The sequence below is a fragment of the Phyllobates terribilis genome, unplaced genomic scaffold (genome assembly GCF_046119375.1).
Source record: "Phyllobates terribilis strain yellow unplaced genomic scaffold, ASM4611937v1 Scaffold_4__5_contigs__length_816908805, whole genome shotgun sequence".
In the NCBI taxonomy this organism is placed as follows: domain Eukaryota; kingdom Metazoa; phylum Chordata; class Amphibia; order Anura; family Dendrobatidae; genus Phyllobates; species Phyllobates terribilis.
Window position 1 is genome coordinate 536208072 of NW_027362764.1, and position 12507 is coordinate 536220578.

Genomic DNA, 12507 nt, shown 5'->3' on the forward strand with positions numbered 1-12507 from the left:
AGACTGCTGGAGCAGTGAGCAAAGAATTCAGAGCAGGCTAGAACCGCCGGAGCGGTGAGCAAAGGCAGAGCAGGCTAGAACCGCCGGAGCGGTGAGCAAAGGCAGAGCAGGCTAGAACCGCCGGAGCGGTGAGCAAAGGCAGAGCAGGCTAGAACCGCCGGAGTGGTGAGCAAAGGCAGAGCAGGCTAGAACCGCCGGAGCCGTGAGCAAAGTCAGAGCAGGATAGAACCGCCGGAGCCGTGAGCAAAGGCAGAGCAGGCTAGAACCGCCGGAGCGGTGAGCAAAGGCAGAGCAGGCTAGAACCGCCGGAGCGGTGAGCAAAGGCAGAGCAGGCTAGAACCGCCGGAGCGGTGAGCAAAGGCAGAGCAGGCTAGAACCGCCGGAGCGGTGAGCAAAGGCAGAGCAGGCTAGAACCGCCGGAGCGGTGAGCAAAGGCAGAGCAGGCTAGAACCGCCGGAGCGGTGAGCAAAGGCAGAGCAGGCTAGAACCGCCGGAGCGGTGAGCAAAGGCAGAGCAGGCTAGAACCGCCGGAGCGGTGAGCAAAGGCAGAGCAGGCTAGAACCGCCGGAGCGGTGAGCAAAGTCAGAGCAAGCTAGAACCGCCGGAGCGGTGAGCAAAGGCAGAGCAGGCTACAACCGCCGGAGCGGTGAGCAAAGGCAGAGCAGGCTACAACCGCCGGAGCGGTGAGCAAAGGCAGAGCAGGGGGGACAGGGCTCTGTTCACACGGAACAGACAGGAAGGGAAAGGCAGAACCAGATACTCACAGGGTACTTGCAGTGAAGTAGCGAGTGGACCACAAACTCACAAACGGGAGTACAGTGACAACGAGCAGGAATTAGGTACGAGTTCAGACTCTGCAGAAAAAGGAAAGGTACAGACATAGAGAAACACGGGAAACAGGCTAGAAGAGTATACAGACAAGAACAGACACAGTAGCAAGATACAGGAGCGGGTCTAGGTAGCAGCCCCTAGAAGGCGGGAGGAACAGGCTAGGAGCGTGTTCAGACAGGACAGACAACATACAGGAGCGGGTCTAGGTAATCGGCCCCAAGAAGGCAGGAGGAACAGGCTAGGAGCGTGTTCAGACAGGACAGACTAGATACAGGAGCGGGTCTAGGAATGCAGCCCCTAGAGGGCGGGAGGAACAGGCTAGGAGCGTGTTCAGACAGGCCTGGAAATACAGCCTCCAGGATAGGCAGACAAGAGAACACAGAAGGGACCTGGCACATTCAGAGTGCAAGAGCACACTAAATGAAACACAATGCTCAGGCATGGGTTAATTGGAGCAGCTGGTTTAAATACCAGGTGACAGACAGCAATAGGCTGAGGACGCACAAGGGGTGTGCCTGCAGCAGGTACAAAAAGCAGGAAGTGATCGGGCACCGCCCTTAAGCAAACAGACAGCATGGAGGGAAGTCAGAGAGACATTCTGGACTGGAGATCAAGTGTGCGCTCTTGCACAGTGGGAGATGGACCACTATGCAAGGACGCCGCCAGGTATGTTACAGGCTACTCTTAGTAAGCGCCTGTACACACCAGGTTTCTGTTTTGGATGTGATGGTCAGTCTTTTTCGTTTATATGTATAGGCCTTCTGATTGAGCACTCCACCTCTAAGCCACAGGCGGTTTTAATTAGAGCAGGTTCTTACCTTCCCATACACATGCAGACTTTAGTCTCTAAGAGAGGAAACACATTGGTAGGTTCCTGGCAACGGTAAACGCCTTACCGTGGCTAACAGGTACACATGAATTGGCCAATTTATGCACTAAGATTTCTCAATTATTTCTATTTTCTTGTAGTGCTGGGGTCCTGGGTTCAAATCCCACCAAGGACAACATCTGCAAGGAGTTTGTATGTTATCCCCGTGTTTGCGTGGGTTTCCTCTGGGTAATTCGGTTTCCTCCCATACTTCAAAGACATACTGGTAGGGAATTTAGATTGTGAGCCCCAATAGGGACAGTGACGATAATGTCTGTGAAGCATTGTGGAATTATTGGCACTATATAAGTGAGTAAAATAAATAAATAAATAAAATTTCTTGAGCAGTATTGCTATTCAAATTTCAGGTTTCATGTTAGCATACTATAGCGCTACAGAGTGCTACTTTATTTGTTAGTTAAATATGAAGATGGCTACTCTTAGCACCTGTACACACCAGTTTTCTGTTTTGGAGGTGACTGTCAGTCTTTTTTGTTTATATGCATAAGCCTTCTTACTGAGCACTCCGCATCTAAGCCACAGGAGGTTTTAATTACGGCAGGTTCTTACCTTCCCATACACATGCAGACTTTAGTCTCTAAGAGAAGATACACATTGGTAGGTTCCTGGTAGCGAGAAACACCTTACCGTGGCTACCTGGTGCACATGAATTGGCCAATTTACGTGCTAAGATTTCTCAATTATTTCTATTTTCTTGAGCAGTATTGCTATTAAAATTTCATATATTTCATGTTTGCATACTTAGCTTTACAGAGTACTACTTTATTTGTTAGTTATACATGGAGATGGCTACTCTTAGTAAGCACCTGTACACACCAGTTTTCTGTTTTGGATGTAACGGTCTGTCTTTTTCGTTTATAAGATTTCACAACAACAAGACCTCTAATATTAGGCATATATGTAGGACTAGATTAACATTTCTATCACCTGTATGCCCATATTAATAGGTTATATACGTCCCAGGGATGACATTCCTTTTAAGGATAGCACCAAGTCTTCTAGGCATGGAATGAACAAGTTGGCGACCAGGGGCTTACATAGAAATCATGGGGCCCCATAGCAGAAGCTCTAAATGCCCCCCCCCCCCCCACACACAAAAATAAATAAATAAATAAATAAATATTTGTCTGTGTCACAGAAGAGCAGATCTCACAATTTTCCATCCTTTACATAGTAATTTTCTCCGTGCTGAAGTTCTATATTCCTCTTTCATTGCCCCATAAAGTATGATGCCAATAAAAGTGCCCCCCAAACACAGTATGATACCCCTATGGTGCATTCCTCCACATTAGCCTCCTCATTAGCCTCCACATGCACAGTATAATGACCCTACTGTACCCCATCTCAACTCCCAAGGCAAAGTATGGTGACCCCAATACAGTATGATCCCCTAACATACTGTATGATCCCCACACAGCCCTCTATACAGTATAATGACTCGCACTAGCCCTACAAACAGTATAAATGGCCCCACACAGCCCTCCAACAGTATGATGGACCCCACACAAACCTTCACACCGTATAATTGCTTTCATACAGTATAATGGCCCCTCACATAGCCTTCCATATAGTATAATACACCACCCATAATCCTCCATATAGTATAATGCGCCCCCATAATCCTCCATATAGTATAATGCGACCCCCATAATCCTTCATATAGTATAATGAACTTCCCATGGTACTCCATAGAATATAATGCACTCCCCATAGTCCTCCATACAGTATATTACACACCCCATAGGGTTAAATGCAGCCCCCATGTAGTATAATGCACCCCACAGTCCTGCAGTATTATGGGCACCACGTACTCACTGATTTTAAAATACCGTATATTTTAAATAAGCCGACCCGAGTATTAGCCGAGGCCCCTAATTTTACCACAAAAAACTGGCAAAACGTATTGACTCGAGTATAAGCCTAGGGTGGGAAATGCAGCAGCTACTGGTAAATTTCCCCATCCTGGTATGCATGGCTCCCTCATCACCAATTCTGGGATGTTTGGCACCCCTGATCCCCCAATCCTGGTACGTATGGCCCCCTCATCCCCAAATCCTGGTATGCATGGCCTCCTCATCCCCCAATCCTGGTATGTATGGCACCCCTCATCCCCAATCCTGGTATGTATGGCACCCCTCATCCCCCAATCCTGGTATGCATGGCACTCCTCATCCCCCTATCCTGGTATGCATGGCACTCCTCATCCTCCAATCCTGGTATGCATGGCACCCCTCATCCCCAATCCTGGTATGCATGGCACCCCTCACCCCCCAATCCTCCTATGCATGGCACCCCTCATCCCCCAATTGAGGTATGCATGGCACCCCTCATCCCACAATCCTGGTATGCATGGTACCCCTCATCCCCCAATCCTGGTATGCATGGCACCCCTCATCCTCCAATCTTGGTATGCATGGCACCCCTCATCCCCCAATCCTGGTATGTATGGCCTCCTCATCCCCCAATCCTTGTATATGTGGACCCCTCATTCCCCAATCCTGGTATGCATGGCACTCAGACACTGATGTTAGCTGCCGGCCCGGCATATTCACTCCTCTCCACGGCGGGACTATGGGCATGGAGAAGAATGAATATGCATTCTCTTTAGTAGCGGGCACTGTCTGCAGGAGCCGCGGCTCAGCGCTCCTCCATGCCCGCTACTAAAGAGAATGAATATTCATTCTCCATGCCCATGGGAGTGGAGAAGAGGGAATATTCATTTCCCTTTAGCAGTGGTCACACGTGGTAGCTGCAGCAGCAACTACTGCGCGTGCCCCACTCCTCCGCCACCGCGACCTCCCCTCCACCCATAAATACAATACTCTCCTATCCTCCTCATTCCCCCCGCTGCTTCGGGGCCCCATAGCACTGGCGTGGCCTGCTGCCATTGGCAGTACGCCACTGTTGGCGACATATTGCAACATCTATCTTTTTCCATTCAAGAACTACCTCTTTTGGATGCTGGATAGAGAGTGGTGCTCAACATGTCTCTTGAGAGTTTCCCATAGGTGTTTGGGCTCTGATCAGGAGATGTACTTGGCCAATGAATAATGTTCACCTTGTTCTTCTTCAGAAATGCAACAGTGGCCTTAGTTGTGTGTTTTAGAGCATTATTATGTTGGAAAAGTGCACGTTGATCAAGGGCACAGCATGAAGGTAGCATCTTCTCTTTTAATATAGAGAAGTACATCTGTAAATTCATGATACCAACTCCCTGACACCAACAGCACTCATGCATCCTCACATATGGATTTGCCACCACCATGTTTCACTGTAGACACCATTTGCGTCAGTGAAAACATTCACTCCAGTTTGTCTTTCTACTTTTTTAGCTAACTTACATGTCAATTTTCTTCAACCCTCTTTATCAGAAGACGCTCCTGTTTGGGTGTAAAATCCCATGGTCGGCCTGAATGTCTCTGTGAGATGGTTACAGTTACATCTTTGTTACATTTTGGTATAACTTTTGTGTTAGAACTCTCCTGTTAGTTTTTTTTTAGTTTGCTGGTCACATGACCATTTTTGCCTATTTAATCCGGCTCCGCCCTCCTGGTCTTGCTGGACTTCATTGTATTTACTACTCTTGAGCTAGCTTGGTGCTCTGTTGCCGTTCTCTGTTAGTTTTGCTAGGTCTTCTGACATCTATGCTTTTTGTTGTGTGTTTGTCTTTGACTGCTACTATTTCTGCTAGGAGGTGTCCAACTTATCCCAGTCCCTAGTTCTTGTAGGGATCCCTCCCTCACATCTATATGTCTTCGTTCAGACTAGCCGAGGACTTTAGCGGGTCTGATCGCAGGATCAGGTTCCCCGTTACATCGTAGGGATCTAGTTTTGTTCTATTGTAGGGACAGTTCTCCTGTCTTTCCTTAGTCCCTGTAGCAGATCATAACAGTAAGTCCAGCCCTAAAAGAAAAAAAAAAATAAAAAATTTTTCTAAGGAAAGACCTCCAGTTTTCCATCATGGTCTCGGTTCAAGATTTGGCTCAACGCTTGCAGGGACTCTCTCTGGAGGTGGCCAAGCTCCAACAACACGTGAGTAGCTGTTCTGGAGCACATTTTGTGGAACCAAAGGTACGTCTTCCTGATTTATTTTTTGGCGAACAACAAGATTTTTTTTCTTTTAAAAATGCTTGTTTATTGTGTTTTCGTTTGAGACCCGGATCCTCTGGTGATGAATCACAGCGCATAGGGTTCATAATGTCACTTTTGCGCAAAGATCCTCAGGGATGGGCCTTCTCTCTCCAACCTAGTGATCCGTGCTTTAGATCAGTGGATAGTTTTTTTTCTGCTTTGGGTTTGTTGTATGATGATCCTGATCGTGTCTCATCTGCTGAGTCTGAATTGAGACGTTTGAGGCAGGGATCAGGTAATGTGGAAAAATATTGTTCTCACTTCCGTCGGTGGTCTGCCCAGGTGGGGTGGAACGATTCAGCTTTGAAAAGCTTGTTTCTTGCAGGGCTAGGTGAAAGGGTTAAGGATTTACTGATTGCTTATCCCACACCTGGAAACTTGCAGGAGGCTATGCAATTAGCTATACGGGTGGACAGGAGACTGCGTGCAAGGGTTAATGAGAGCAAATCCTCTGCTATGTCAGCTCCGAGTCTTGAAAGGGTCTGTGCTGACAATGGAGAGCCGATGGAGATTGGGGCGATGGCACCCCGCTCTCAGGAAAAAGATCGCAGGCTTTCTGAAGGCTTGTGCTTCTATTGCGGAAATTCTGGTCATTTTATTAAGAATTGTGTGCTTCGTATGAAGAAAGAAAAAAAAATGGTCAGTTATGCCCGTATTGCCTGTTTAAATTCTAAGGGAGTATTCCTATCTGCCACTACTGCTGCTCAGGATGAATTAATTGAATTTCGGGTATTTGTAGATTGTGGTTCTACTCTGAATGTGATTGATGGGGGATTCTTGGAAAAACTTAGATTAGAACCTAAAACTTTGTCATCCCCTATTGCTGTGGTTTCTGTTGATGGCTCTCCCTTGAAGAGTGTTACTCATAAGGTCTGTGAATTTCTCCTCACTATTAATGGTATTCACCAAGAAAATTTGGATTTGGTGGTATTGGATAATTTGCCTTCTCCAGTAATATTGGGGTTACCCTGGTTAAAATTGCACAATCCTGTACTGGATTGGTCTACCAATGAAATTAAGTCCTGGAGCCCTAAGTGTTATGACAAGTGTTGTAACGGACGTATTGCTGCTGTGGATAAAGGGGAATTGCCTGTACCTATTCAGGATTTTTGGAGAGTTTTTTCTGAGGAGGAGTCACAAATTTTGCCTCCCCATCGAGACTATGATTGTACCATTGAATTTGTCCCTGGAGCGACTCTTCCTAAAAGTCGTTTATTTAATCTTACTATTCCTGAGAGAAAGGCTTTGGAGGAATACATACAGACAAGCTTGGCCGCCGGTCACATTAGGCCTTCCAAGTCTCCTGTGGCTGTTGGATTTTTTTTGTAAAAAAAAAAAGATGGCGGTTTACGTCCTTGTCTGGACTTTCGTGAGATTAATAAAATTACTGTACGCAATCCTTACCCACTGCCATTGATTCCTGATTTATTTAACCAGTTAGTGGGGGCCAAGTGGTTCTCTAAAATTGATCTCCGGGGGGCATACAATTTGTTGCGCATGAAGGAGGGTGATGAATGGAAGACTGCTTTTAACACTCCTGTGGGTCATTTTGAGAATCTGGTTATGCCTTTTGGTCTTACCAATGCTCCAGCATTTTTTCAGAATCTTATTAATGACATCCTTAGACCTTTAATCGGCAAAAATGTGGTTGTGTATTTGGATGACATTCTGATTTATTCGCCTGATCTGGAGTCTCATTGGCGGAGCGTACGTGAGGTATTACAGTTATTAATGGACAATTCGCTTTTTGCTAAGCTGGAGAAATGTGAGTTCGCTGTACAGAGAATTAGTTTTTTGGGCTACATTATCTCCAGTGAAGGTTTTGAGATGGACCCGGTTAAAGTTCAAGCTGTGCAGGAATGGCCTAGGCCTATTGGTTTGAAATCGATACAGAGGTTTTTGGGTTTCGCCAATTATTACAGAAAATTCATAAAAAATTTTCTATTATTGTCAAACCGCTGACCGATCTCACCAGGAAAGGTGCTAATGCGGTTCAGTGGACTTCTGAGGCCATTGAAGCTTTTGTGTTTCTAAAGGAGAGGTTCACCTCTGCTCCCATCCTTATGCAGCTTGATGTGACTAAGCCGTTTTTGGTTGAGGTTGATGCTTCTTCGGTGGGGGTCGGTGCGGTGTTGTCTCAGGAAAACAAGGATGGAGTACATCCCTGTGCCTTTTTTTCAAAAAAATTTTCTGAGACTGAACTTAATTACGATATTGGTAATCGGGAATTGCTGGCGATTAAACTCGCATTTGAACACTGGCGTCACCTCTTGGAAGGTGTTGAATTTCCCATTCAGGTTTTCACTGATCATAAAAATCTGATCTATCTTGATGCTGCCAAGCGCTTGAATGCCCGTCAGGCTAGGTGGGCACTTTTTTTCTCGCGGTTTAATTTTTCCGTTACTTACATCCCGGGTACCAAGAATGTTAAAGCGGATGCTTTGTCTCGCAGCTTTTCTCCCATGGTCGGTGTTGAGGAGGAAGAGGAGAGCATTTTACAAGAAGGTGTTGTGATTGCTGCTTTGGACTCCGTTTTGGAGGATGAGATTCTTAAAGCTCAGGAGAATGCCCCATCTAACACTCCCCATGGGAGGTTGTTTGTGCCTAGGACCTTTAGGAGAGATTTGTTTGTTGAGTGTCATGAGTCTCGGTTGGCAGGTCATCCAGGAATTTCTGAGACCAAAGACTTGTGGGTCGCAGTTTTTGGTGGCCTGGATGGCAGAAGGAAGTCATTAAGTGGGTGCGCCAATGTACTGTGTGTGCTAGATCCAAGTCTTCGCATGCTCCTGCTGCGGGGTTGCTTTGCCCTCTGGAGGTTCCTAGTGCACCTTGGACACATCTGGCTATGGACTTTATTACTGACCTTCCCCCCTCTGAAGGTTTCACGGTCATCTGGGTGGTCGTGGACCGTTTTAGCAAGATGTGTCACTTGGTTCCCTTCATCAAACTGCCTTGCGCTAAGACACTCGCTAAGGCCTTTGTCAAGGAAATTGTCAGACTACATGGTGTTCCTACTGACATTGTTTCTGATAGGGGACCTCAGTTCGTGGCTCGTTTTTGGCGTGCCTTTTGTGACAGGTTGGGAGTTCATTTGTCGTTTTCATCTGGATATCATCCTGAGTCTAACGGCCAGACAGAAAGGAAGAACCAGGATGTTGAGCAGTTCTTGCGTTGTTTTGTGGCAGACAATCAAGAGGGGTGGTCTGAGTTTCTGCCACTTGCTGAATTTGCTCTTAACAACCATACATCCTCTTCTGCTGGGTGTTCGCCTTTTTTTTGCTGTTCTGGGAGACATCCGTCTTTTGGGTCATTCTCCAAATTGGTTTCGGCTGTGCCTGAGGAGGAGAGTTTTTCCGGTGATTTGGAGAGAGTTTGGACGGATGTGCGTGGTAATCTTCAGGAGGCTAACAAAAAATCTAAGAGGTACTTTGATAGGAAACGGCAAGAGGTTTTGTTTGCTGTTGGTGACATGGTTTGGTTGTCCTCTAAGAATCTGCGATTGAGGATTCCTTCTAAAAAATTGGGTCCCAAGTTCGTAGGGCCCTTTAAGGTGCTTCAGATAATTAACCAATCTGCTGTTAGGTTGGAGGTTCCTACGTCCTGGAAGATTAACCCGGTGTTTCATGTTTCTCTGTTGAAAAAAGCTGATGTGTCTGATGATGACGCCTCTGCCACTGTTCCTCCGGTGGTGGAGGACGGGGAATATGAAATTTCCCGCATCCTAAATTCTAGACGGTATAGAGGGAGTTTGCAGTATCTCGTCGCTTGGAAGGGTTTCGGACCTGAGGATAACTCATGGGTGAGGGCGGATGATGTTTCTGCTTCCAGACTTGTCAGAGCGTTTCACAGGAGGTTTCCTGGTAAGCCTGGGCCTAGGGGATCCGGAGGATCCTCTTAGAAGAGGGGGTACTGTTAGAACTCTCCTGTTAGGTTTTTTTAGTTTGCTGGTCACATGACCATTTTTGCCTATTTAATCCGGCTCCGCCCTCCTGGTCTTGCTGGACTTCATTGTATTTACTACTCTTGAGCTAGCTTGGTGCTCTGTTGCCGTTCTCTGTTAGTTTTGCTAGGTCTTCTGACCTCTATGCTTTTTGTTGTGTGTTTGTCTTTGACTGCTACTATTTCTGCTAGGAGGTGTCCAACTTATCCCAGTCCCTAGTTCTTGTAGGGATCCCTCCCTCACATCTATAGGTCTTCGTTCAGACTAGCCGAGGACTTTAGCGGGTCTGATCGCAGGATCAGGTTCCCCGTTACATCGTAGGGATCTAGTTTAGTTCTATTGTAGGGACAGTTCTCCTGTCTTTCCTTAGTCCCTGTAGCAGATCATAACATTTTGCTATTCTGACTGATAAGTAAAACTTTCCTGATCTTCTTGTAGACTTCACATTTCCTGTGTAAAGAATTTTTTTTTCCTCAGGTCTTGTGACATATCTTTTCCATTTGATGTATGAAATGAGAAGGGTTTTCTTTATTAAGTAATTCTCGTTTATTGTCTTCTGGACACCTGTTTAATGAATAATTAGAATTACCTTTGGTTGAATTCTTGTTAATTAGAATTTTGTAGTCTAAACATTAGCCTTACTCCTAAGATTTTCATTGGGGTGTACTCATTTTCCTAACATGATCTTGAATTAATTTGTTAGGAAAATGACATTTTTGGGTATGCAAAATAACATATCTTGTTTACACTCAATGGCTCACATAGTGGGTGTATTTTGTAGTGTGGCATCCCAAAGAAAATGTTGATTATGAAAGGAAACCTAAGGTTTTTTGACAACTCTGTTGGGGTGTACTCATTTATGCCGAGTACTGTATCTGTAGGGTGATTTAAATTCCTACAAAAAAAGCCAAAAACAAAATAATAAATAAAAGAGCTTCATTGTTCCCACAAAACAGGATTAGAGAAAACAGCCACTGAGCAGAACCTATATACAGTCATATGAAAAAGTTTGGGCACCCCTATTAATCTTAAGCTTAATGTTTTATAAAAATTGGTGTTTTTGCAACAGCTATTTCAGTTTGATATATGTAATAACTGTTGGACACAGTAATGTTTCTGCCTTGAAATGAGGTTTATTGTACTAACAGAAAATGTGCAATCTGCATTCAAACAAAATTTGACAGGTGCATAAGTATGGGCACCCCACCAGAAAAGTGACATTAATATTTAGTAGATCCTCCTTTTGCAAAAATAACAGCCTCTAGTCGCTTCCTGTAGCTTTTAATGAGTTCCTGGATGAAGGATGAAGGTATTTTTGACCATTCCTCTTTACAAAATAATTCCAGTTCAGTAAAGTTTGATGGTCGCCGAGCATGGACAGCCCTCTTCAAATGATCCCACAGATGTTCAATGATATTCAGGTCTGGGGACTGGGATGGCCATTCCAGAACATTGTAATTGTTCCTCTGCATGAATGCCTGAGTAGATTTGGAGCGGTGTTTTGGATCATTGTCTTGCTGAAAGATCCATCCCCTGCGTAACTTCAACTTTATCACTGATTCTTGAACATTATTGTCAAGAATCTGCTGATACTGAGTGGAATACATGCATCCCTCAACTTTAACAAGATTCCCGGTGGCGGCATTGGCCACACAGCCCCAAAGCATGATGGAACCTCCACCAAATTTTAATGTGGGTAGCAAGTGTTTTTCTTGGAATGCTGTGTTTTTTTGCCGCCATGCATAACTCCTTTTTGTATGACGAAACAACTCAATCTTGGTTTCATCAGTCCACAGGACCTTCTTCCAAAAAGAAATTGGCTTCTCCAAATGTGCTTTTGCATACCTCAACCGACTCTGTTTGTGGCTTGCTTGCAGAAACGGCTTCTTTCGCATCACTCTCCCATACAGCTTCTCCTTGTGCAAAGTGCATTGTATAGTTGACCGATGCACAGTGACACCATCTGCAGCAAGTTGATGCTGCAGCTCTCTGGAGGTGGTCTGAGGATTGTCCTTGACTGATCTCACCATTCTTCTTCTCTGCCTTTCTGATGTTTTTCTTGGCCTGCCACTTCTGGCCTTAACAAGAACTGTCCCTGTGTTCTTCCATTTCCTTACTATGTTCCTCACAGTGGAAACTGACAGGTTAAATCTCTGAGGCAGCTTTTTGTATCATTCCCCTGAACAACTATGTTGAATAATCTTTGTTTTCAGATCATTTGACAGTTGTTTTGAGGAGCCCATCATGCCACTCTTCAGAGGAGATTGAAACAGGAGAACAACTTGCAAGTGGCCACTTTAAGTAGCTTTTCTCATGATTGCATATACCTGGCTATGAAGTTCAAAGCTCAGTGAGGTTACAAAACCAAAAAAAGTGCTTTAGTAAGTCAGTAAAAAGTAGGTAGGAGTATTTAAAACAAGAAAATGATAAGGGTGCCCATACTTATGCACCTGTCAAATTTTGTGTGAGTGCAGATTGCACATTTTCTGTTAGTACAATAAACCTCATTTCAAGGCACAAACATTACTGTGTCCAACAGTTATTACATATATCAAACTGAAATAGCTGTTGCAAAAACACCAATTTTTATAAAACATTAAGCTTAAGATTAATAGGGGTGCCCAAACTTTTTCATATGACTGTATTTATGTACATGATATAGGTCCATCCATGGTGGACATTCTTGTGTCATCTGGAATTGAAGACTTCTTGTATA

At 45.0% G+C, this 12507-nt stretch overlaps 1 protein-coding gene across 3 annotated transcripts in view; it reads left to right on the forward strand.

The window, feature by feature from the left end:
• The window catches only part of DIPK1C (divergent protein kinase domain 1C), a 265620-nt gene that overhangs the window by 127453 nt on the left and 125660 nt on the right, over positions 1 to 12507 (forward strand). The window lies entirely within an intron of this gene.